This window comes from Pipistrellus kuhlii, unplaced genomic scaffold (genome assembly GCF_014108245.1).
Source record: "Pipistrellus kuhlii isolate mPipKuh1 unplaced genomic scaffold, mPipKuh1.p scaffold_m20_p_1, whole genome shotgun sequence".
Lineage (NCBI taxonomy): Eukaryota > Metazoa > Chordata > Mammalia > Chiroptera > Vespertilionidae > Pipistrellus > Pipistrellus kuhlii.
The window spans coordinates 89,258,837-89,284,692 of record NW_023425404.1 but is presented as its reverse complement, the minus strand read 5'-3'; the positions used below and the strand labels follow the sequence as shown (position 1 = coordinate 89,284,692).

General features: G+C 42.3%; 1 non-coding gene and 1 pseudogene across 1 annotated transcript; both read right to left on the bottom strand.

The window, feature by feature from the left end:
* Nucleotides 1–10,933: 10,933 nt before the first annotated feature.
* Nucleotides 10,934–11,636, bottom strand: LOC118729067 (annotated as a pseudogene).
* Nucleotides 11,637–16,149: 4,513 nt separating this feature from the next.
* Nucleotides 16,150–16,286, bottom strand: LOC118710588. The gene has a single exon (XR_004985452.1). It is a non-coding gene; the product is annotated as a small nucleolar RNA SNORA29 (small nucleolar RNA).
* Nucleotides 16,287–25,856: the final 9,570 nt, after the last annotated feature.

Below are 25,856 nucleotides of genomic sequence, written 5' to 3'. Positions count from 1 at the left end.
TTTGGTTCTGATTGATCAGTTTCTATGCTAGTCAGCTTTAGAAGCTCTTCATTGGCTCCTCTGGGAAATCCAGAATGGCCCTGCCTTCATGTTGGTACCAGCCCTTCAGTCATGCCCCAAACTGCTACCAGGTGTATCTCTGGCTGCTCTGAGAAGCAGCACCTCAGGTCTGTGCTGGTTGCAATTTTGAATTCTAATTCCTGACCTAACCTTGTTACAGTGTGAGCTCTGTGAAGGCAAGCCATTTGTCTTGTTCATTTGTCTTGTTCATTCTTAGTTCACTCATAGACTTTACCTGTGTCTATGCATCTATGCTAGCACCGCATGGTAACCAGTCAACTGAACATTTCAGTCATCCTGGTCAATGCCTATATTTGTTAATCCTCATACAAGAATATATATATATATATATATATATATATATATATATATATATATATATATATATATAGAGAGAGAGAGAGAGAGAGAGAGAGAGAGAGAGAGAGAGAGAGAGAATGGGAGGGAAGGAGAGAGGGGGAGAGATGGGAGAGAAATACATCAATGGGCTGCCTTCTGCACCACCCAGACTGGGGCAGAGATCAAATCTGCAACCCAGGAGGCCAACTCTCCAACCACTTAGCAACACCAGCCAGTGATTTTATATATATATTATTGATTTTTTTACAGAGAGGAAAAGAGAGAAATAGAGAGTTAGAAACATTGATGAGAGAGAAACACCAACCAGCCACCCACACATCCCCTACTGGGGATGTGCTTGCAACCAAGGAACATGCCCTTGAGCGGAATCTAACCTGGGATGGTTCAGTCTGCAGGCTGACGCTCTATCCACTGAGCCAAACCAATCAGGGCTCAATATATTTTTTAAATGAGATGTTTGATCAGTTTCTTGGAGATACTCCCCTGAAGTTCTCTATCTTTTTGTTCCCACCCGGCTGGCTATTCACTAGCTCTGATGCATTATTGCCAGCCTGGGACTTACATATATCATCATCCTGCAAATTACCTTTGCCCTATCTCATGGTGAACCTACTGTTTCCTGAATTTCTGTCTTTCTGCTTCTTGCTTTATCTCCTCCTCCACTACTACTTCCCTTCTTCTTCTTCTTCTTCTTCTTCTTCTTCTTCTTCTTCTTCTTCTTCTTCTTCTTCTTCTTCTAAATCTTCACCTGAAGATATGTTTTCCATTGATTTTTAGAGGAAGTGACAGGGAGGGTGGAGGGAGGCAGAGAGAGAGAGAGAGAAAAACATCCAAGTGAGAGAGACACAATAATTGGTTGCCTCCCTAATGTGCCCCTACCAAGACCAGGGAACCTGCAACTGAGTTTTATCCCCTTGCCCCGGAATTAAACCTGAGACCTTTGTTTCAATGGCCAATTATCTAACCACTGAGCTACTGGCCAGGGTGCTCTATCCCCTCTTTTTTGGTTTACAGGACAACAATCCAGCCACCTGATCAGGTATCCTCTCTCTCTCTCTCTTCTCTCTCTCTCTCTCTCTCTCTCTCTCTCTCTCTCTCTTTAATAGAGCATATTCTCTAGAGAAGCAGGAGGGGATCTTGGTTTTGTAAGGCCTAAAATGTAGTAATTGTACAATATTATGAGTGATAGCACATACTTATTTGTAATGAGAAAAGAAATCACAACAAATTGCAATGTTTAAAATGTTACAAATACCATAAACATCACAAATCCAGGAAATTAGTCTATCATTAAACCATGTGACACAACTCTATCATAATTTTCCTCCTGAAAGTTTAGTTGTATCTTTGATGATTTCTGTATTAGTTGAGATCCAATCAGAAGCACATCCCATTAGAAGGAAAAATTTCTCTCTATCTATCTATCTATCTATCTATCTATCATCATCATCATCTATGAATTTGCTACAGGGCTTTGCCCTTACACATGGTGGAAATTGGTTAAGCATGCTTTATAAGACTGTTGACTTTACATCTGCAGCTGGAGCTTGAAGTTAAGAGGACAGGCAGGGTGGAAAGGAAGATGAATGCAAAATGGGGAAGAGCAAGGACCAGCTGGCCCTGAGACTGAAGGGTCTCAGGTTCGATTTTGATCAAGGGCATGTACCTCAGTTGTATGTTTGATCCCCAGCCCCAGTCAGGGTGTATATGGGAAGAAACCTGTAGAGGGCCCCAAACATGACTGTTTCCTTTTCTACGATGGAGATGGATACAGAAAGAGAGAAACACCCCCCACAGAAACCAATTGATGTATCTCTTTTACATCAATGTTTCTCTCTCTGTCTGCTCCCTATGGCAGGCAGGGCTCCTTATCTCTCCCTGTAACTCATCATGTCTGACACAAAAGAGGAGCCCAGATAATCCCTCTCCTTATAACCTCAGGCATCACAGCAGGGGTTGGAACTGCCACAGGGAGCCTAACCATTCCTCTACCTACTTTGAAACTCTGTCTCAGAACCTACAAGAAACACATGGTTGCCCAGCAAGAGGCAAAACTGGGAAAATAAGAACCTCACACCCAGGGTAACCTGTTCTCCCTTTTTATATCACTAGTGAGGCAATTGAGACCCCTACTCTTTTCCCCCTAAAAATCACATCTAGGTCTCAGTTGTATTACCGCTCAAGGCCCAGAAAAGCAGCAAAACCAGACAAGTGACACTGTGGCAGGCTCAGGACCAGCTTTTACCTTCCAAGTGACTCAACAGAATCTCTCCCAAGACTTCACCAACCAGTCTCTTGGGAGAAATCATGCTGCTGAACCACTCATCTAGCACAGAAAACATTACCTGTTTTTCGCTCATTTACTCCATGGCTCCTCCCACTATTAAGCCCACTGGTATTTATTCTTTTAATTTTGCTCTTTGGCCCCTGTCTCATGTGCTGTTTCACTAGTTTCTTGTAGAACAGAATGCAAGTGTTCGCCAACCAGAAGGTGGGAGAGATCTATCTGGTATTGAATTCAGAACCTAACACCAGAATCCTTGAGACCCTGGATAGATGCCCCTAACGATGCCCCCTCTCAGCTGAAGTAGCTACGGAAGATGGATCTTCATCCCCCTGACCTTGCCCAGACTCTCAATTTTTAAAATATTACTAGAAGCCTGAAATGATAGGTCCTCCCTTCCCCTAACTGATGGACAGAGAATGACGTAAACTCCACCTGCACACCAAACATTCCTGAACACCTAACCAGGCACCTTATATGGACTGTACAGTGAACCACCAATCAGCACCTGCCAGATACCCTAAGCCCCCGATTCCTAAGTCCCTAATCATGTGCCTTATATGAGACCACCAATTGGCGTGTGCTGAGTGCCCTAAGCCCCATTCCTTCCCTTTCCTCCCCTCAAAAGGTGTGTTCACCCCAGCACATGTATCTTTCTCCTTTGGAAGGCAGCCTGGCAGGGGTCTTCTCCTCCAATAAAGCCTGTGTCCTGGTTCTCTGGCCCTCTGTCTCATCTTTCACTATCCACTGAGCCAAAACCAGTTAAGGCTTCCATCGATTTTTAAAGAGAGAGGAAAGGAGTAGCATGAAGTTTCCTCCTAAAAATAACATCTAGTTCTCAGTTGTACTACAGCTCAAGGCCCAGAAAAGCAGCAAAATAATGAAAACCAAGAAACTGAACTCAAGACTACTCTATTCAGTAGGATTATCATTCAAAATTGAAGGTGAAATAAAGGACTTCGTAGACCAAAAAAAAAGGGGGGGGGCCCTGAAAGAGTTTACTACCACTAAACCAGCACTGCAAGAAATACTAAAAGTACTGTTGTAAGAAGAAGAAATAGAAAGAGAAGAACAGAGGCATAAAGAATAGGATGGCACTGAAACTGGTTTGGCTCAATGGATAGAGCGTTGGCCTGTGGACTGAAAGGTCTCAGGTTCGATTCCGGTTAAGGGCATGTACCTTGGTTAAGGGCATGTACCTTGGTTGCAGGCACATCCCCAATAGGAGGTGTGCAAGAGGCAGCTGATCATGATTCTCTCTTATTGATGTTTCTAGCTCTCTATCCCTCTCTCTTCCTCTCTGTAAAAAATCAATAAAATATATATTAAAAAAAGAGAATAGGATGGCAACAAATAAGTACCTATCAATAATAACCTTAAATGTAAATAGTTTAAATGCTCCAATCCTATATAATAAAATCCTAGGTGGCACTGCAGGATGTCATCACAAGATGGCTGCTGTGATGTTGTCACAGGACCATCCAAATATATATATATAAAGAACAAACATCTGGAGGATTTTAAGGGAGAGATCCACAGCAATACATTCCCAATAGGAGACAAGATGGCTGCCTCTATGTTGTCACAAGATGTCTACTACAAGATGGCCACCAGCACATCATCACAAGATGGCTGCCCCCATGTTGTCACAAGATGGCCGCCACAAGATGGTCACCACAAGATGGCCGGCAGGAGAGCACAGTTATAGGTGATCAGGCCAGCAGGGAAGGGCAGTTGGGGGCAACCAGGCCTGCAGGGGAAGGCAGTTAGGGGTGACCAGGCCAGCAGGGGAGCACAGTGGGGATGACCAGACCTATAGGGGAGGGCTGTTGGGGACAAGGTCAGGCCAGCAAGGGAGGTCAGTTGGGGGTGACCAGGCCTGCAGGGGAGGATAGTTGGGTGCAACCAGGCCAACAAGGGAGGGCAGTTGGGGGTGATCAGGCTACAGGGAATTGGTTAGGGAGCAACCAGGCAGGCAGGCAGGCAAGCAGTTAGGAACCAGCAATCCCAGACTGTGAGAGGGATGTCAGACATTCCCCAAAGGGTTCCAGATTGGAGAGGGTGCATGCTGGCTGAGGGACACATAAATTTCACACATCGAGCCTCTAGTCTATAATGATAAAAGCACAATATGCTAATTAGACTGGACAGCTGAATATCTTTCTGGATGAAGTTGGGGCTCCAAGGGCCAAGCCCCTTATAAGAATTTCATGCATCAGACCTCTAGTGAATATATATATACTGTCTACAAGAGACCCACTTCAGAATAAAACACATAGAATGAAAATGAAGGGATGGCAAAAAATTTTCCAGGCAAATGGAAATGAAAAGAAAATTGGGGTGGCAGTACTCATCTGACAAAATAGACTTCAAAGAGAAGGCCATAACAGGAGACAAAGAAGGTCACTTTATAATATGAAAGGGATCAATACAACAAGAGTATATATATGCACCCAATACAGGACCACCCAAATATATATAAAAAACAAACATTTGGAGGATTATAAGTGAGAGATATATAGCAATACAATCACAATAGGGGACTGACATCACTAGAGAGATCTTCTAGACATAAAATTAATAAGAAAAGAGTGATCCTAAATTACACACTAAGTCAGATGGTATTAATTGACATTTTCAGAACATTTCACCCCAAAACTATGGGATATTCATTCTTCTGAAGTGCACATGGGTCATTTTCAAAGATAGATCACCACCTGGTCAGGCTGACAACACACATGCCTCTGGCAAGGTATGTTTACAGGGCATGGCTCTGCCGGGCACTGCTAGATTTAGATGACAATCAGCTCAGGGGCTTTTCCCAGGTGTTCTCTTCAAAAGGCCATATGTGACAAACCTATAGCCAACATCATACTCAATGGGCAAAAACTAAAACCATTTTCCCTAAGAACAGAAAGGAGACACGGGTGCCCACTTTCACCACCCTTAATCAACATAGTACTGGAGCCACAGCAATCAGACAAGAAGAAGAAATAAAAGGCATCCAAATTGGAAAGGCAGAAGTAAATCTGTCATTATTCACAGATGACATGATAATGTACATAGAAAATCCTAAAGACTCCACCAAAACACTACTAGATTTAATAAATCAATACAGCAACATAGTTGGATACAAAATCAACACCCAGAAATCAATGGTATTTTTATACACCAATAATGAATTATCAGAAAGAGAAATTAAAAAAAAAATCCCCTTTACAATTGCAACAACAACAAAAAATTAAGATGCTTAAGAATAAACTTAACCAAGGAGATAAAAGACCTATACTAAGAAAACTATTCCAGCCGAAACCGGTTTGGCTTAGTGGATAGAGTGTCGGCCTGCGGACTGAAGGGTCCCGGGTTCGATTCCGGTCAAGGGCATGTACCTTGGTTGTGGGCACATCCCCGGTGGGAGGTCTGCAGGAGGCTGCTGATCGATGTTTCTCTCTCATCAATGTTTCTGACTCTCTATCCCTCTCTCTTCCTCTCTGTAAAAAAATCAATAAAATACATTAAAAAAAAGAAAAAAAAACTATTTCAGAAACACTAATCAAAAAGAATACATGCACCCCTATGTTTATAGTAGCACAATTTACAATAGCTAAGATTTGGAAACAGCTGAAGTGCCCATCAGCAGATGAGTGGATTAAAAACTGTGGTACATCTACACAATGGAATACTTCACAGCTATAAAAAAGAAAGAACTCTTACCATTTGCAACAGCATGGATAGACCTAGAGAGTATTATGCTAAGTGAAATAAGCCAGTCAGAGAAAGATAAGTATCACATGATCTCATTCATATGTGAATTCTAATGAACAAAATAAACTGATGAACATAGTAGAACCAGAGATATTGAATCATGGAACAGCCTGACGAATTTCAGAGGGAAGGTGGGGTAAGGGAGTGGGTGGGGAGTGATTCACCAGGAACTTAGGGTGCATATAAGCATAGCCCATGGACACTGACAATAGAGTGGTGAAGCTCTGGAGGGGGGTGGTGGGGGGGGAAGGTGCAGGGCAGAGGGGATCAATGGGGAAAAAACAAACAAATAAAGAAACATAGAGGACATCTGTAATACTTTCAATAATAAAGATAATATTTTTTAAAAAGTGTCCACACATTTAATCAGTAATTTTTCTGAGTATGAATTCTAGAGTTGAGACCATTTTCCCTTAGTATTTGAAAGGTCTATTTTATAATATCTGGTATGTTCCTCTTAGGAGAAACTATTGGCATTGACCAATCTTCAATGAGAACTGAGCCCTCTCCTTACAATTTTGTATATCTGATGATGGGAAGAATGTCCCACAGACTAGCTTTGGGCTCCATACATTTCAAACTTTGTTTTTCCTCACTACTCATGTTCATAATTGCCAAATATTATAAGACAAATTCATAGTATGATACAATGTTTGGCCTTGCTTCTTCAAGTCACAGTGTCAAGTGGGTCAACCCAGGGGGTGAGAGAAGTATCCCTAAACATTATTTGTACAATCACATGTCTCTATAAGGAAGTGAGTGACACACATTTGTCACTAAACCCAAACTAAATGTATCCCCAGCTCAATATATTCTTTGTGTGTTTGTATGAATTATATAATTTATTCATTACATTAATTCTAAGTAATCTGATAGATTAGGAGTACTATAGTATCCTCTCATACTTTTATTACAGAAGAGAAAACTAAATCATAGACAGTGCGAGTTCAATTTTTTAAGATTATACAATATTATGTTAGTTTCAGGTGTACACCCCAGTGATCAGACATTACATAACTAATCATTTTTCAAGATTTATTAGAAAGTGATCATTCCAATAAATCTTGTACCTATTTGACACCATGCATAGTTATTGACTATATTTTTATTTTTTATTTTTATTATTTTTAATAAATATATTTTATTGATTTTTTACAGAAAGGAAGGGAGAGAGATAGAGAGCTAGAAACATCAATGAGAGAAAAACATCAATCAGCTGCCTCCTGCACACCCTCCACTGGGGATGAGCCCACAACCAAGGTACATGCCCTTGACTGGAATCAAACCTGGTACCCTTGAGTCTGCAGGCTTACACTCAATCCACTGAGCCAAACCGGTTTAGGCTTGACTATATTCTTATCTGATCTCAAATAATGCCTGTATTTCCTCTTACACCAGGTGACAAGAGCTAGAACTGTGACTGTTTTGACTAATCAAATGTGGCAGAACGATTCTGATAATAGATCTTAAGAGGCTTTGTAGTTTTCTCTTTCATTCTTTTGGAACCCCCTGATAACAATGCTGTGAAGAAGTCCTATCTAACCTCCTGCAGGACTAGAGGCCACATAGAAGAGAACATAGGAGACCCAGCCAACAGCCATTACCCACTGCTATGTAGTTTTGAGGACATCCTAGAATTTCCAGCCCCATCAGCTGACAGCAGCCACATGAGTGATCCCAGGCAAGATAAGCAGAACTGCCTAGATTGCTAACCACATGACTGTGAGAGGAAGAGAGAGAGAGTTCCATTTATGTATGCATTCATTGGTTGATTCTTGTATGTGCACTGACTGGAGATCGAACTCACAACCTTAGTGTATCAGAACAAAGGTTAAACTGACTGAGCTACCTGGCCAGGGCCAATTATTTTTGTCTTTAACCACTAAATTTTGGAGCAATAGATAACAACACTTGTAAATTACACACAACTGGATTTAAGCTCAGTTGCCATTGGTAACAACTTATTCACAATATATTTACTTAATGCTATGTTTGGATCTCTTCCAAACTCCTTATATTGAGTTTCCTATCTGTCATACTTTTCTCTTTCCTCCTATTTCTTGCCTTTTGTTAGACAGGCCAAGTTTCATTTATTGGGAGATGGGTTCCAGTCAGATGGCAAAGTAAGTAAACACTGAGCTCACTTCCTCCCATGAGCACAGCAAATTACAACTACATTATAGAACAGTCAACCTGGAGAATCTGAAGACTAGTGAAACAGATGTTGCATTGTGAGAGGCACCTCTCACAGACACCATAAAGGTGTTATAGGACAGCCCCCTCACTTGGAGGGAGAGAGCTGTCGCAACCTTGATTATGTCTTCTCATATAAATGAGAAGAGACCTTGACTGTGTTGTGATTAAGCAACTTATTAAAGAAATTAAAGCAAGCAAACTTATTAAAGAAGCAAGGTGAGCAAATCTCTACACCTGGCTTATGAAGAGTCCTTTGGAGGGTAGGGTATTACATACCCTCCTGTCTATAGATCTTAAAATTCCTCTCCTGAATAATTCTCAAAGTCCCATTTTACTTTGCTGTGACCCTTCCAGAATTCATAAGAAGCCCCTAGCAACTTTAACTTGCCAAGCTTTTTTTCCTTTCTCTTTCTCCCCTCCTTTCCTGCATTTTCTTGTTAGGGAGGCTTTTAATCATTTGTTCTCAAGTATCTTTGGTTGTGGAAGAAAATGGCTTGTTATTTACAAGCTGGCTGCAAATGGCCCACACTGTTTGATCTTGTTTTAACTTTTCTGTCTCAGTTTCCCTATTTCTCCTGCCCTAGAATCCTGTAACACTATAACTAAGGATAAAAGAAGAAGCTACGTTGGTATGTTGAGACCCGTAGGAGGAGTGGAGACACGAAAAGGTTCCTCCTCCTCCCCCGCCCCCACATGTGGCAGTTGAGAATTGGGAGGGATGTCTCAGCTGCAGTGGACTCCCCAGCCCAGGGCTCCAGAGTTGGGAAGAGGAATCACCATATCAGGTAGCTTTGAAATTCAGCAGGGATTCTATCTGGGTGAGATAGAGGGCTGCTGGTGGGTCAGACATCCTCTTAAAAGGCCCACACGGACATACACTCACCCTAAATTCCAGCAAAGGAAAAGCAACTTTAAAGGCACAAGAGACATATGAAGAGAAGCTGAATTGTGTGGCTTCAGGACGTGGAACATCATTGTTCATGTGTTCAGCCCTCCACCCACACACCCAGCAGACCGGTGCCAAATCTGAATTTGCATTAATCTAGTGAATTCCACGCACCTCATCCTGGTGACTCCCTGAGACACAGACACCCAACTCATGCCCTGCCTTTGGCTATTTCAGTGTCTATGACACATGGGCGGCCAGCCATTGCCTATGCCACAAACTTTCTAAAAAACTCTCCTTGCCCTGGCCAGTGTGTTCAGGGGTTAGAGTGTTGGCTTGTACACTGAAGGGTCATGGGTTAGATTTCCAACCAAGGACATATATCTGGGTTGCAGGTTCAATCCACAGCCATGGTAGGAGCATGTGCAGGAGGCAAAAATAGATGCGTCTCTCTCACTTTGATGTCTGTCTATCTATCTATCTATCTATCTATCTATCTATCTATCTATCTATCTTTATCTTTCTCTCCCCCTTCCTCCCTGCCTTCCACTCTTCTCTAAAAAAAAGGGGGGGGGGAGAATATCCTTGGTGAGAATGGACAAAAACAAAAATCTCTTCAAGTTCTGCAGGCCCCAGGCATGCAATGGCTGGCCTTGACATATCTTGTACCTCAGGCCCAGTGTGGTGGCAGCCAGTCTCTGGTCACTATGTATCCTCTCACATGCACCTCTAGGCCTAACTCAGGCAGCTACCAACTGAAGATGGCTTTGTAGCTCCTAAGAGATGGTCCCACGTTGGGCATAGGCAGTGGTTGATATCAGTCTGCTCCAGAGGCCTTCTCCCCTCCCCCCCTCCACAATAAGCCCCAGAACTAACACACCTGGTGGCCTTCTTCAGACCACAACAGAGAATCACCTGATTAGCTCCACAAACAACATATTCAAAGGTTGATCTTGGCAGGCACCAGAGCCCTGTTGGGGTGGGTGAATTCTGCTACATAAGGTCATCCCTGTTTCAGGATCTACTCCACATACTGGTATGGAAAGAGCAATTATGACTCAACTAAAACAGGAGGACATATACAAACCATAAAAGGGACATTCCTGGAGCACCCAGCCCAAGTCACCAGGGAGACTGCATCACTAGGCCTTATAGGACAGCTATTACCTAAGGCGACCTTCCCAAGACTGGGAAATGTAGCACATCTACATAATACATAGAAACAAACACAGAGAGGCAGCCAAAATGAGAAGAAAAAGAAGCATATCAAATTAAAGAACAAGAGAAAACTCCAGAAATATAACTAAATGAAACAGAGATAACCTATCAGATACAGAGTTCAAAACACTGGTTATAAGGATTCTTGACAAACTTGGGGGTCTTTCAAATCCTCAGGCTCCAGACTATAAAAACATCTTATGCATCTCCCACCCTGACCACCTGGCTACTTTTCCATATACCACAAACTACTCATAGATACAAAGCCAAGGGTGAAATTAACATGGTCTATTTGGAACCAGTAAACAGGAGAGCGATGAGATCTGATGAAGCACTTATGGGCAGAATATAGTTCACTGTGGGATTGAAATTCTTCAATATACAGAATAATGCAACAATGACCAAGGGCAGGAATAGAGTGTTGTTATAGAAGATAGAAAGTGTTGTAGCTTCATAATCAGCAACTTCATTCTTCTTCCACAAGATTCTTTGATCTTTTTCCTTCTAAGACATCTTTCTATTATCAGCTTCAGAAAGTTTTTGAGTTGTTTCTTTGGAAGCAGCATCTTCCCTCTTCTGTGCTACTTTGTGCTTGAGTACAAATTTCACATTTTTGTAGGCAAAGGCTACCAAATAAGTGTTCACCAGTGTCATCATGCTGTATAAATCAGCAGGCTGAATAAGATCCATATGCCATGTTTGCCAATATAACCAGATGGGGATGGCAGACATGATGAAGGTATTCCTGAAGAAGAGTTTAGAGGACTTGGCTGAGAGGTTGCATCTGAAATCCTAAAGGAGCAGGACCTCCTTGGACTTCTACTTGGAGCTGCCTTTGGGAGCCATGGTGGAGCTGTAGCTGGGAGCAAGTCAAAGATATAATCTTAAAAACAGCAACAGAAAGGCAGTTAGTAACCTACAAGGAAATCCCATAAAACTGTCCACTTATAGCTCAACAGAAACTGTGCAGGTCTGAAGGGATTGGCATGAAATATTCAAAGTGATGAAAAGCATGAACCTATAACCAAGATTACCTACCCAGCAAAGGTATCATTTAGAATTGAAGGACAGATTAAGAGTTTCCCAAACAAGAAAAAGCTAACGGAGTTCACCACCAAACCAGTGTTACAAGAAATGTTCAAGGGACTGCAGTAAGAAGAAGGGGAAAGCATAACATAAATATCCTACATAATAAAAGCCTAATATGCAAATTGACCAAACAGCAGAATGACCGGTGGAAGGACTGGTTGCTATAATGCACACTGACCACCAGGGGGCAGATGCTTAATGCAAGAGCTGCCCCGAGCTTGCAGGCCCCAGACCAGCCAAGATTGGTGCTGGGGGAACCACCAGATCACCTCACCAGACAACCCGCAGAGGGAGACCACCAGTGGCAGTGGCAGGGGTTGGGGCTGGTGAGCGGGAGGTACCAGGCCAGTTGGGGCACCCTGATCACCCCACTGGTCACCCCAAAGATTGGCATTGATTGCTGGCTAGGCCTAGAAACTTTACCCATGCACAAATTTTATGCATCAGGCCTCTAATGAATAATAAAGTGACAATAACTACATAACTCTCAATAATCATTTTAAATGTAAATGGATTAAATGCTCCAATCAAAAAATGTAGGGTGGCTAAATGGATAAGAAAATAAGAGTCATTCATATGCTGACTACCTGAGACTCACTTCAGATTGAAAGACACAGACTGAAAGTAAACAGTTTGGATAAGGCTGTAGACTGGGTGGGATAGGGTCTCAAGGTTGTGAGAGGGATATCTGACTGCTGGTTTAGGTCCACAGAAATTGGACCTAAACCAGCAGTCAGACATCCCCCAAGAGATCCCCAACTGGAGAAGGATCAGGCTGGGCTGAGGAAACCCCCCCTCCATCCACTTCATGCATGAATTTCATGCACCAGGCCTCTAGTTTTCTTATAATCTTTTGTATTCTGTAGTGTCATTTGTCACTTCTCTTCTTTCATTTCTTATTTTTTTATGGAATTAAAATTTTTTTCCAATATACAAAATAAATCTATTACCAGATTGTAAATACAAATAATAAGCCATTTATATGCAATATTTCAAGAAAAACTATTTTAAATATAATAATGTTACATGCAATAAACATTAATATATGAAGAAAACTATCTATAATAATAAAAGTATAATATGCAAATTGACCAAATGACTAACCAACAGAATGAACATACAGACGACCTTTTGGACAACCACGCTATGACATCCACTTTTACCAGGCCAGCCAAAGTGCATGTGATGTGATTGGTTGGGGGCCTGACCATTGTCCCATGATTGCCCTGCAGAGGGAGGCCCAGACCACTGGTCAGTGGAGCAATCAGTCAATCAGGGGGTTCCATGACTGCCCCAAAGAGAGAGGTCTAGGTCACCGATGGGGCACTGCAGTAGGTGGGCAGGGCCTACCTCTTTGGGGAGATCCATCGAGGAACCCTGGCCAAATAGGTGGGGTTTACCTCTTTGGGGTGATCATGGCAGGGCTCCCAGACTGTGAGAGGGCACAGGCCGGGCTGAGGGAACTCCACCCCTGAGTGCATGAATTTCATGCACCAGGCCTCTAGTTTTAAATATAATATTACATACAATAAACATTAATATTACAAGAAAAATGTTTTAAATATAATAATATTAACAAAACTGTACTAAATAGCATAATATCACAACAGTTGTAGGAAATATTTTTAAAATTGGCAAATAATAGGATTACTTCTATATTCCATTTTATATTCTAAAGCAGGGGTGTCGAACTCAATCAGAGAAGGGGCCAAAATCTAAAATCCAGCCTAAATCGCGGGCCGAATGGTTTACTGAACAGTCATAAACTGACAATGTTAACCAGAAATGTGAATTTAAAATGAGTGGAACAATCTTTTCCTTAACAGTGCTGTTAACCAACTCACATGCTATCAAGCAAAACAGTAATATTGGTATCAAGCAAAACAGTAATATTGGAATGTACCTAAAATGCTCATTGTTTTGTTTTCTGGCTAGATGTCTGACACCGTTTTCCCCGGATCAATAAGTCAATGTTCGGTTTTATTTCTTGGGCTGTAGCAACCCGCAAAACAGCATGGAGGTTGTCATCGGTAATGCGTGATCTGTGCTTGTTTTTGTTCAGATTCATTATTGAAAACATCTGTTCACAAAGATAGGTGCTCCCGAACATGGATAGAATACGGGCAGCATGAAGTCGGAGCTCTGGCATTGAGTCAGGGGGCAGTAGAGGGTAGAAGTCCTCAATTTCAACATCTTGAAACCTTGATTTCAGGCCACTGTCAGACTGAAGCTCGATTATCTCCATCTGAAGGTGACGGGGCACATTGTTGACATCAACTGTAAAAGGATTGGCAAAGATGTCAAAACCTGAGTGCTGTGTTCTAAAGTCAGAGAAGCGCCGCTCAAATTCACTTAGTAAACGGCTAACTTTGGTAGCCAGCCGACTGCAAGGAAAAGTACCAGAAATAGTGGTTGAGATACTCAAACAAACGGGAAAGTGGGCAAGATTGTCCTGTTCCAGTTGGGACTTCCATAGTTGAAGTTTACGCTGGAATGCTGTGATCATGTCAGACATCTTCGTGATGACTTGTTTGCGTCCCTGCAGCTTCAGATTCAGTTGGGCGAGATGCTCGCATATGTCACACATCATAGCAAAATCACATAGCCAGGCGGGATCCGACAGTTCAGGCAAGGGCTTTCCTTTACTTTCCATGAAAAGAGCAATTTGTTCTCTGAGCTCAAAAAATCTTTTGAGGACTGCGCTCTTGCTCAGCCATCTTACTTCTGTGTGGTATGGCACGTCTCCATGCTCTGCACCCACCTCCTGTAAAAACTGCTGGAACTGGCGATGATTCAGGCCACGTGCCCGTATAAAGTTAATAGTTTTAATGACTGTGGTCATTATGTCATTCATGTCCAGAACTTTTCCACACGTAGCCTCTTGGTGGATAATGTAATGATAAGTAATCAAGGGTGTGTGGCAGTGACTTTTTTGCATTCTTTCCTTCATTAGTCCAACCAAGCCTTTCTTTTCTCCGCACATTGAAGGTGCGCCATCGGTAGTTAGCCCCACCAACTTTTCCCAGGGTAATTTAAAATTATTTATAGATTTCTCCACAGCCTCAAGTATATCTCTACCAGTCGTCGTCCCATGCATGGCAGCTACATCCAAAAGTTCCTCAGTGACAGAGAGGTCGGTCTTCGTAGCACGTATAAAGATGGACAGCTGCGCTGTATCAGTGTTGTCTGTGCTTTCATCGATAGCAAGTGAAAAAGCGAGATAACTGCATGCCTGTTCGGCCAGCTGTGATGATAGATTTCCTGAGAGTTCTTGAACTCTATCTGCAATGGTGTTTCTTGACAAACTGACATTTTGAAAACTCTGTATCTGGTCTGGGCATACTTGCTCACACACTTTTAGCATGCATTGCTTCAAAAAGGCACCCTCTGAAAAACACCTTGAAGTACGGGCAATTTCTTCAGCCACTATAAAGCTTGCTTTCACTGCAGCATCATTTTTCGCTGTAGCCTTTGTAAACATTTGCTGCTGTGATTGTAGTTTGCCTTTTAGTTCTTTAACAATTTTATGCTTTTCTTCCAAAGTATATTTGCCATACTTAACATTATGTTTGGTGTCAAAATGACGACGTATATTGTACTCTTTCATCACCGACACTGTCTCATAACACAATATACACACTGGTTTGCCCTCTCTAAGCACAAACATGTATTCATTTTCCCATTTGTCATTAAATTGTCTGCCTTCACCGTCAACTTTTCTTTTCCTGGACATTTTGGGATCAATATTGGCAGTAAAAGATGTAGTTTATTGGAAATCTGCGTTAGAAGGAAAAAGTTGAAAACTGCACAGGGATAGCTTGATTTGGCAGATGGAGTGGAGAAAAAAAAAAGTCAGTCAATAAATGCCTGGCTGGGTACAGATAGCAGATTCTGTTGCGATTTTTATGCCTGCACTTTATGCCAGGAACTGGCAGCTTCTGCTGTGTATTTTTTATGCCCGCACACTCACTCTCTCCTCTGCTCTGCCACCCGCACAACCACATCGGATGCTGGACTATAGGTCACGCCTCCTGAATCTCGCGTGACTTGTTATCTATGCGCATGCGTAATAGATAGCAAGTACTGCGGCCGGCGAGGCGGCCGGCGAGATCACAAGCCTCCTATGTCACCGTGCGTCATTGTGATGGAACGCAGCGGAGTGCAGTGATGACAGCGCGGTGCGGGCCACATTGCAAGGCCTGGTGGGCCGGATTTGGCCCGAGGGCCTTGTGTTTGACATGTGTGTTCTAAAGTATTTTTTCCTCTGGCTCTATTTTTTTTTTTTTTCACCAATGTTCTGTCCCGCCATTTCATATAGGAGGAGGGCACAAATAGATCCTCTCTCTTCAGATCATGGCAATTTTAATCTATCCCATAAGCATAGCCACCAAAATCTACTAGGAGAAAATGTGGTAGTCAAACGGGAAGACTGGCTCTATTTTGGTTCATCAGTTTATGTTTTCATCATATTCCACAAATGAGTGAGATCATGTGGTATTTATCTTTCTCTGACTGGCTTATTTCACTTAGCATATTGCTCTCCAGGTCCATGCATACTGCTGCAAATGGTAGGAGTTCATTCTTTTTACAGCAGCACAGTATTCCATTGTGTAGATGTACCACAACTTTTTAATCCACTCATCTGCTGATGGGCACCTCGGCTGTTTCCAAATCTTAGCTATTGTAAATTGTGCTGCTATGAACAATGGGGTGCATATATCATTTCTGACTGGCGTTTCTGGTTTCTTGGGATATATTCCTAGAAGTGGGATTACTAGGTCAAATTTTTTATTTTTATTTTATTTTTTAAAATATATATTTTATTGATTTTGTACAGAGAGGAAGGGAGAGAGATAGAAAGCTAGAAACATCGATGAGAGAGAGTCATCGATCAGCTGCCTCTTGCACACCCCCTACTGGGGATATGCCCGCAACCAAGGTACATGCCCTTGACCGGAATCGAACCTGGGTCCCTTCAGTCCCCAAGCTGACGCTCTATCCATTGAGCCAAACCGGTCTCGGCACTAGGTCAAATTTTTAATTTCTTGAGGAAACTTCATACTGTTTTCCACAGTGGTTGCAACAATCTGCATTCCCACCAGTAGTGCAAGAGGGTTCCTTTTTCTTTGCATCCTCATCAGCACATGTCATTTGTTGATTTGTTGATGATAGCCATTCTGACAGGTGGAAGATGATTTTTTCATTTTGATTTGCATCTCTCAAATGATGAGTGACTTTGAGCATGTTTTCATATGTCTGTTGGCCTTCTGTATGTCCTCTTTCAAAAAGTGTCTATTTAGGTCCTTTGCCCATTTTTTTTAATTGGATTTTTTATTTTCCTTTTGTTAAGTTGTATGAGTTCCCTGTGAATGTTGGATATTAAACCCTTATTGGAGACAACATTGGCAAATATGTTCTCCCATGCAGTGGGCTTTCTTGTTTTATTGATTTTTTGTTTGCTTGCTTGTTTGTTTTCTGTGCAGAAGCTTTTTATTTTGGTACTGGAGGCCTGGTGCATGAAATTTGTGCATGGGGGGAGGGTCCCTCAGCCTGACCTGCACCCTCTCCAATCCTAGAGCCCTCAGGGGATGTCCTACTGATAGCTTAGGCCCGCTCCCTGTAGTTCTCTGCTCTCTACAGGGTCTGCCTGCTTCATACCATGGTGATGGGCAAGCAGGCACTGCTGGGTGCTGCCTAATGGCCATGCTTGCCTGCTCCTGGTGGCCCAGGGATCAAGCCTAAACCAGCATTCAAACATCCCTCTAGCAATCTGGGACTGCTGGCTCCTAACTGCTCACCTGCCTAGCTGTCTGATTGTCCCTAACTGCTCTCCTCTGCTGGCCAATTTGGTTCTGATTGATCAGTTTCTATGCCAGTCAGTGTCAAAAGCTCTGCCTCCTATGAAGCCACTGGGTCACTACAGCACCCAGATTTGGTTCTGATTGGTTGGTTTCTATGCCAGTCAAGATCAGAAGCTCTACCTCCTAGATAGCCATTGGTTCTTCCCAGCACATTTGTTTCTGATTAGTTGGTTCCTAAGCCAGTCAGTGTTTCTGGGCCTATCAATGGGGCCTGATCAGAAAGGCAGGGTTGATCAGCAGTCCTGGTAGAGGTCTGGAGAGAAATGGAGCCGCAGTTGTTGGCCAGACTGGGAAAGAAAGAGGCAAGCACTAATCAAAAGCTCCCTCTGAGGCAACAGATCAGTCCCTGCTTCTATCTTCAGGCCTCTCTCTGATTCACAGCCCCCTTAGCAGTCAGTACTGGGGCACCGCTCCTGCAGCGGAAGCAGTCAGCACTGGGTTGCCATGGCAAACAGCCCTGAATGCAGGACTGACTTCTGGTTAGTCTAGCCATGGTCATTACTGGTCATTATGGCCCAGGGTTTTATATATTAGGATACTAGGAATAATAATATGCCAAAACATTGGACAATCTGATGGAAATGAATTCCTAAAAGCAGGTTGTCTTCTAAGAATGACTCAAAAAAGAATAAAAAAAATATGAACAGACCAATACCTACTAACCAAATTGAATCAGTAATAAAAAATCTTACAACAAACAAAATTCCTGGATTGGATAGTTGCTCAGATGAATTGTACTAAACATTCAATGATTAGTACATTGAATGTACTATCATATCCTCCTCAAACTATTCCTAAAAATTCAAGAGGTGGAAAGGCTCTCAAGCTCATTTTATGAGACCAGCATTACCTAGATTCTAAAAACAGACAAAGATATTACAAAAACGGGGGGTGGGGGGGTGGAGAGAAACACATTTGTAATAATCTGAGCAATAAAGATTTATTAAAAAAGAAAGAAAGAAAATAAACATATAAGTCCACAAAAATAAATGTATAGGCCAATACAGTAATAAACATAGATGCAAAAATCCTCAACAAAATATTAATAAACCAAACTCAGCTATACATCAAAAAGCTCATATACCATGATCAAATTATTTCTGGTATGTAATGTTAGTTCAAAATTAATGTGATATACCATATAAAGGAAATTAAAGATAAAATTCATATGATCATATCAATCTCTACTAATAATGCAAATTGCCTGAGACACCATCATAGTAACAATAATGACCGAAAAGCAGGCTGACAGGCTGTGTGGGGTAACAAGGCCAGTAGGGAGTTAGTGAAGGACAACCAAATGACTCAACAGCAGGCTGTGTGGAGCGACCAGCCTGACAGGGGTGTTAGTGAGGGAGACCAAATAACTGGACAGGATAAGTGGGGTGATCAGGCCAGCAGGGGGCCAATTGGGGGCAATCAGGCCAGCAGGTGGGAGCAGTTGAGGGCAACCAGGCCAGCAGAGGGGCAGTTGGGCATTACCAGGCTGGCAGGGGAGCAGTGGGGGGTGGTGGCCAGCCTGGCAGGGGGGAAGTTAGTGATGGCCAGGCTGGCAGGCAGAGGAGGTTAGGGCTGATCAAGCTGGTGGACGAGGGGGGGGGGGTGCAGTTAGGGGCGATCAGGCAGGCAGGCAGGCAGGCAGGTGAGCAGTTAGGAGCCAGCAGTTTCATATTGTGAGAGGGATGCCTGACTGCTGGTTTAGGCTGGATCCCACAGTGAAAAGTTAAAATCCTTTTCTTTAAGATCAGGAACAGCTGAAACTGGTTTGGCTCAGTGGTAGAGCGTCGGTCTGCGGACTGAAAGGTCCCAGGTTCGATTCCGGTCAGGGGCATGTATGTAGGTTGCGGCACATCCCCGGCGGGGGGTGTGCAGAGCAGCTGGTCGATGTTTCTCTGTCATCGGCATTTCTAGCTCTCTATCTCTCTCCCTTCCTCTCTGTAAAACATCAATAAAATATATTAAAAAAAAAAAAAAAAAGATCAGGAACAAAACAAAGATATCCCCTTTCACCACTTTTATTCATAATAGTATTGGAAGTTCTAGCCACAGAAAATAGATAAGAAAAAGAAATAAAAGGCATTCATAATGGAAAAGAAGAAGTAAAATTGTCATTATTTGTACATGACATGATACTATATAAAAAGAATCCTAAAGATTCTACAAAAATAATTAGAACTAATAAATGAATTCAGTAAAGTAGCCAGATACAAAATTAATATTCAAAAATTGGTGGCATTTTTATACACCATTAATGAAGTATCAGAAAGAGAGATTAAGGAAACAATCTCATTTGCAACTGCATAAAAAAATTCTTAGGAATAAATGTAACTGAGGAGGTGAAGTCCTATTTGGAAAATTATAAAACATTGAAGAAGATACCAAAAATATGAAAGCATATACCATGTTCATGAATAGAAGAAATTAACATTGTTAAAATGTCCATACTATCCACCCTGGCCAGGTGGCTCAATTGATAGGAACATTATCCCATTCATCAATAGGTTGTAGGTTTGATTCCCAGTCAGGGCACATACCTAGGTTGCAGGCTCGAGCCTTGGTCAGGGCATATATGGGAGGGCACCAATCGATGTTTCTCACAGCAATGTCTCTCTCTCTCTCTCAAATAAGTAAACATATCCTCAGGTGTGAAAATAAATAAATAAATAAATAAATAAATAAATAAATAAATGTACAAGCAACCTAGAGCCGTGGTTGGCAAACTGCAGCTCTTGAGCCACATGCGGCTTTTTGGCCCCTGGAGTGTGGCTCTTAGGCCAGCTTAGGAGTACCCTAATTAAGTTAATAACAATGTACCTACCTATATAGTTTAAGTTTAAAAATTTTGGCTCTCAAAAGAAATTGTTGTACTGTTGATATTTGGCTCTGTTGATTAATGAGTTTGCTGACCACAGACCTAGAGAATTAATAAAATACTGCTCAAAATACCAATTGCTAAAACAAATAATCCTAAAATTATATGGAATCACAAAAGACCCTGAATAGCCATAGCAATCTGGGGAAAGAAGAAAGTTAGAGATATCATTCTACCTAATATAAAAACTATTCTACAAGACTATCATAATTAATCAAAACAGCATGGTATTAGCATAAAAATAGACATAAATCAATGAAACAGAATAGAGGGCCCCAAATTAGCCAACCTATATAGTCAACTTTAATCTATAACAAAGGAGGCAAAAATATGTGATGAAGTAAACATAATCTGTTCAATAAATGGTGTTGGGCCCATCAGTTGTGGCTCAATGATTGTGCATTGACCTATTACCGGAACCAGCCGGTATTATAGGTCCTGAAGGTATGGCTAGGAGACTGAGAAAAAGAAAGAAAAGAAAAAAAAAGATAGGAACAGCGGGGCTTCAGGAGGACTGCAAAGCCTAATAGCACTGCAGCAAGTTTATTAAAGGCGCAAACTCTTTTATACACTGAAGCTGGGCATTCCTCCAAATGGCCTTCTCTCAGGGCATGATGGCTACATGCCAGTTCCTTAAGACCTACGCAGGAAGATATCTGCCTGGGAAAGTTCATCCAGCTGTACTCTACTATGTTAATTCAAGGACATGTTTACAGATTCCAATTTTGCACGCACAGCAGAACGAAGGACACTGTTGCTTGCCACGTCCCCAAGTGACCCGACTCCTGGGGGAGAGCAGGCAGGGCTACCTACCCTTGCTCCATCCCCCGATTCTCAGGTTGGCAGGGTCTCGGCTCCCAACAACCTATAAAGCAGGTTTGGGCTTGATCCCCAGTAGGGGGCATGGTTCTCTCTCATCATTGATGTTTGTATCTCTTTCTCCCTCTCCCCTTCCTGTCTGAAATCAATAAAAATATTTTTAAAGAGTATTGGGAACTGGACAGATATGTTCAAATATTAAAACTGGGCCACCTTCTTACACCATATATAAGAATAAATTCAAAATGGATTAAAGACTTAAATGTAAAACCTGAAACCATAAAACTTCCAGAAAAAAATATGGGCAGTAAATTCTTTTACATAGCTTTTAGTGTTATTTGTGTTTGTGTGTTGGGGAGGGGGGGGGTGCCTTCTCAGACAAGGGAAACAAAAGAAAAAATAAACAAATGGGATCATGTCAAACTAAATACTTTTTGTACAGCAAAGGAAACCATCAACAAAACTAAAAGACAGCCTACCAAATAAGACAAGATACCTGTCAACTCACACAACACCAAAAACAAGATCAATTTGATTAAAAAATGGGTAGATGACTTAAATAGATATTTCTCCAAAGGACATACAGATGAACAATTGACAGATGAAAAGATATTTAATGTCCCTAATCATCAGATAGATGCAAATTAAAACCACAATGAGACATTGCATCATATCTGTCAGAATGCCTACCATCAATAAATCAACAAACAACAAATGTTGGCAAGAATGTGGAAGAAAGGGAACCCTTGTGCACTATTGTTGGGATTGCAAATTGGTGCAGCCACTATGGAAAACAGTATAGAGGGTCTTCAAAAATTTTAAATTAAAACTACTATATGAGCCAGCAATCTTATTCTGGGTATTTATCTGAAGAAATCCAAAACGCTAATTAAAAAAGATATATGCATCCCTATATTCATTGCAGTCTTATTTACAATAGTCAAAACACAGGAGCAACTCAAGTGTTTATAGATAAATGATTGGATAAAGAACACATGGTATTGTCCTGGCCAACATGGCTCAGTTGGTTTGAGTATTGTCCCGGGTACCAAAGAATCATGAGTTCGATTTCTGGTCAGGGTATATACTCACATTAAGGGTTTGATCCCTGGTCAGGGAGCATAGGGGAGTTAACCATTCAATGTTTCTCTGTCACATCAATGTTTCCCCTTCTCTCTCTCCTTTTCCCTTACTCTCTCTCTAGAATCAATGAAAGACATATTCTCAGGTGAGAATTAAAAAATAAATAAATAAGAACATGTGGTACAGATATACAATGGAATATTACTCAGCCATAAAAGGAATAAAATCTTATCATTTGCCACAACATGGATAGACCTAGAGGGTATTATACTAAGTGAACTAAGTCAACAAAGACAAATTCTATATGATTTCACTTATCTGTGAAACCTAAGAACAAAACAAATGAATTAACAAAACAGAAACCTACTTATACATACAGAGAACAAATTGATGGTTGCCAGATGGTAAGGGAATAGGAGAACTGGGTAAATTTTTATTAATAAATAAAAATTGGGAGGGAATAGAAGATAGCTGCCAGTGGAAAAGAAGGCTGCAAGATAGTGTGTGAGTGAGAGAATGAAAGAAGAGTGTGTGGACATACGAGTAGTTTTTATTTGTGAGTGAGGGACAGCTATATTCCAAGGGACTATTGGGGACTGCTGGACCAGGCTTCTCTGGCAGGAAAGCCTCCACTGCTGCTGAAATCTCTACCGGAGCGACTGGCTCTGTGGCAGAGACCACACCATCTTGAAGGGGAGAATGGCTGTGATCAGAAGCTTAGCCTTACCTTCAACCAGGAAGAATTGGATACCTGCCAGGACCCTACAACCACAACACCCAGGGACCAGCTGTGAACCCACAAACACTGGGTCTGAAAGAGTGTGCACACACAGACTTGGACAAACTCTGAACCTTCTCATGGAAAAGTCAGATTTAGCCCAGAGAAAGTCAATGCATGAGAGAGAGAGTTAGTTAACCAGACACCCTGAGAGGAGCAAACAGGGGAGACAAAGAAAGAGCCCACATACAAAAGAAAAGGGGGCATCACCAGAAAAAGAAGTAACTTAAATGGAGGCAAACAATGTCAGAGAAAGAATTCATAGAGATGGCCAAAAGGTCGCTGAAAAGGTTGAAAGACAAATTCAATAATATGTGTAAGAACCAAGAAGAAATGAAGAAGAACCAAGAAAAAATGAAAAATGATATCACTGCAGTAAAGAAATCAATAGAAAGAATCAACAGTAAACGAGAAGAAGCAGAGGACCACATCAGTGAAAACAAGACAAGACAGGAAAAGAAAAACCCAAGCTAATGCAGTATCTAAAAACAGGAGGAGAGCCTAAGGGAACTTTGGGACAACATGAAATGAAATAGCATTTGCATAATAGAGTGCCAGAAGGAGAGGAAACTGAACAAGAAATAGAAAACCTGTTTGAAGAAATAATGACAGAAAACTCACATAAGTCCAAGGAGCTCACAGAGTCCCAAACAAAATGAACCCTAGAAGACTGACACCAAGGCACATTATAATTAAACTAGAGGCCTGGTGCACAAAATTCATGCTTGGGGAGGGGGTGGGGGAGAGAATTACCAGCCTGCACCCTCTCCAATTCCGGACCCCTCGGGATCAGGTCTAAACTGGTAGTTGGATATCCCTCTTACAATCCTGGAATGTTGGCTCCTCCTAATCACTCACATGACTGCCTTCCTGGTTGCCTGTAACTGCCCCCCACTGCCAGTCAGGTTGGCCCCAACTTCCCCCTCCCTACTGGTCTGGTTGTTCCTAATTGCCACCCTGCCAGCCTGGTCACCCCTTACTGCCCCCCAGCTGGCCTAGTCACCCCCAATGCAACTTCCCCCTCCCTACTGGCCTGGTTGCTCCTAACTGATCCCCTGCCTGCCTGGTAGCCTCTTACTCCCCCACCCCCACCCCACAGGCATGGTTGCTCCCAACTACCCTCCCCTGCCAGTCTGGTTGCCTCTCACAGCCCCCCACCACCACCCTGCTGGCCTGGTCATAGCCTGCTGTTCAGTTGTTTGGTCATCCCTCATTAACCTCCCTGCTGGCCTAGACAACCCACACAGCCTGCTTATTCAGCAATTTGGTCATCCCTCACTAACCCCCCTGCCAGCGTGGCCATAGGTAGCCATCTTGTGAATGCATGACAGTCAATTTTCATATTACCTCTTTATTATATAGAATTGGCAAACACCAACAACAAAGTAAGAGTCTTAAAGTGGTCAAGGAGAGACAGAACTTACAAAGGATCCCCCCCTTAACAGAAACATATCAGGCCAGAAGTAAATGGAATGAAATATGCAAAGTTATGCAAAGGAAGTGCCTGAATCCAAGAATACTGTACCCAGCAAGGCTATCAATGAAAATTGAGGGTGAAATCAGGAGCTTCACAGACAAAAAAAGGACTAGGGGGTATTTATTACCACCAAACAAGCAATGCAAGAAATGCTGTTAAAAAAAAAAAAAAAAAAAGGAAGCAAAGAAAGAACACAGGGGTAAAAAAGAAAAAATGGCAACAAATAAGTACCTACCAATAATAAATTAAATGGATTAAATGCCCCAATCAAAAGACAAAAAACCAAGGCGGTGGCATAGAAAAACACCTGATCTTGCTGCCTCGCACAACCACTTCAAAACTATAACTAAAAGACAAAATGGACATCATCCAGAACCACAGGAAGGCTGGCTGAGTGGAAATTCTACAACTAGAAGTAAAGAGAAAAGCACACTGAGACTCCAGGAGGGAGACACAAGCTCCTGACTGCTCTGAACTCCAGTTCTGGGTGAGACCCTGGGGACCCAGACTCATATAGAGAGAAACTGGACTTGTCTGGCATTGGGCAGAACTCGAGGGTGGCTTTCTCTCAGAGGTGCTTGCAGAGATTATTGAGGGGCACTGAGACCTGGGTCTCTTAGGGGCAGGGCTAAAGGTCAGCGATTGCTGTTTGCTCTGCCCTGTTAATTCCCTGAGACCCAGCCCCACCCAAGCTGAGCACAGAGACCTTTGCATATGAATAGCCTGGGCCTTTGCAGTCTAAAACTACCTAACAAACTTCAGCTGGGTAAGAGAGCCCCAGAACATACAAAAGAAGGCCCAAGTCCCCACAGCAGCTTGCATTGCTTCACAGCTGGGCCTCATCTTGGCACCTCCAAACCCTAAATAAAGAAAAGTAATCTACAAATCTCTCTGCTTGGTGGCCTCAGGCAGAGGCTAAATTACCACCTACTTAGAGATCCAAGAGCCAGTGTACCCAGTGGTCAGAGAGGGACCACCCAGATTACAAATCCTCAGACCCATAATGGACACACTCTGGGGGCAGACTCAGTGAGCACCAAAGCCCCATTGAAGCAAGTCTTGCCACATAAGGGTGTCTCCAGCACAGAACTTCTACTATTTAGACACA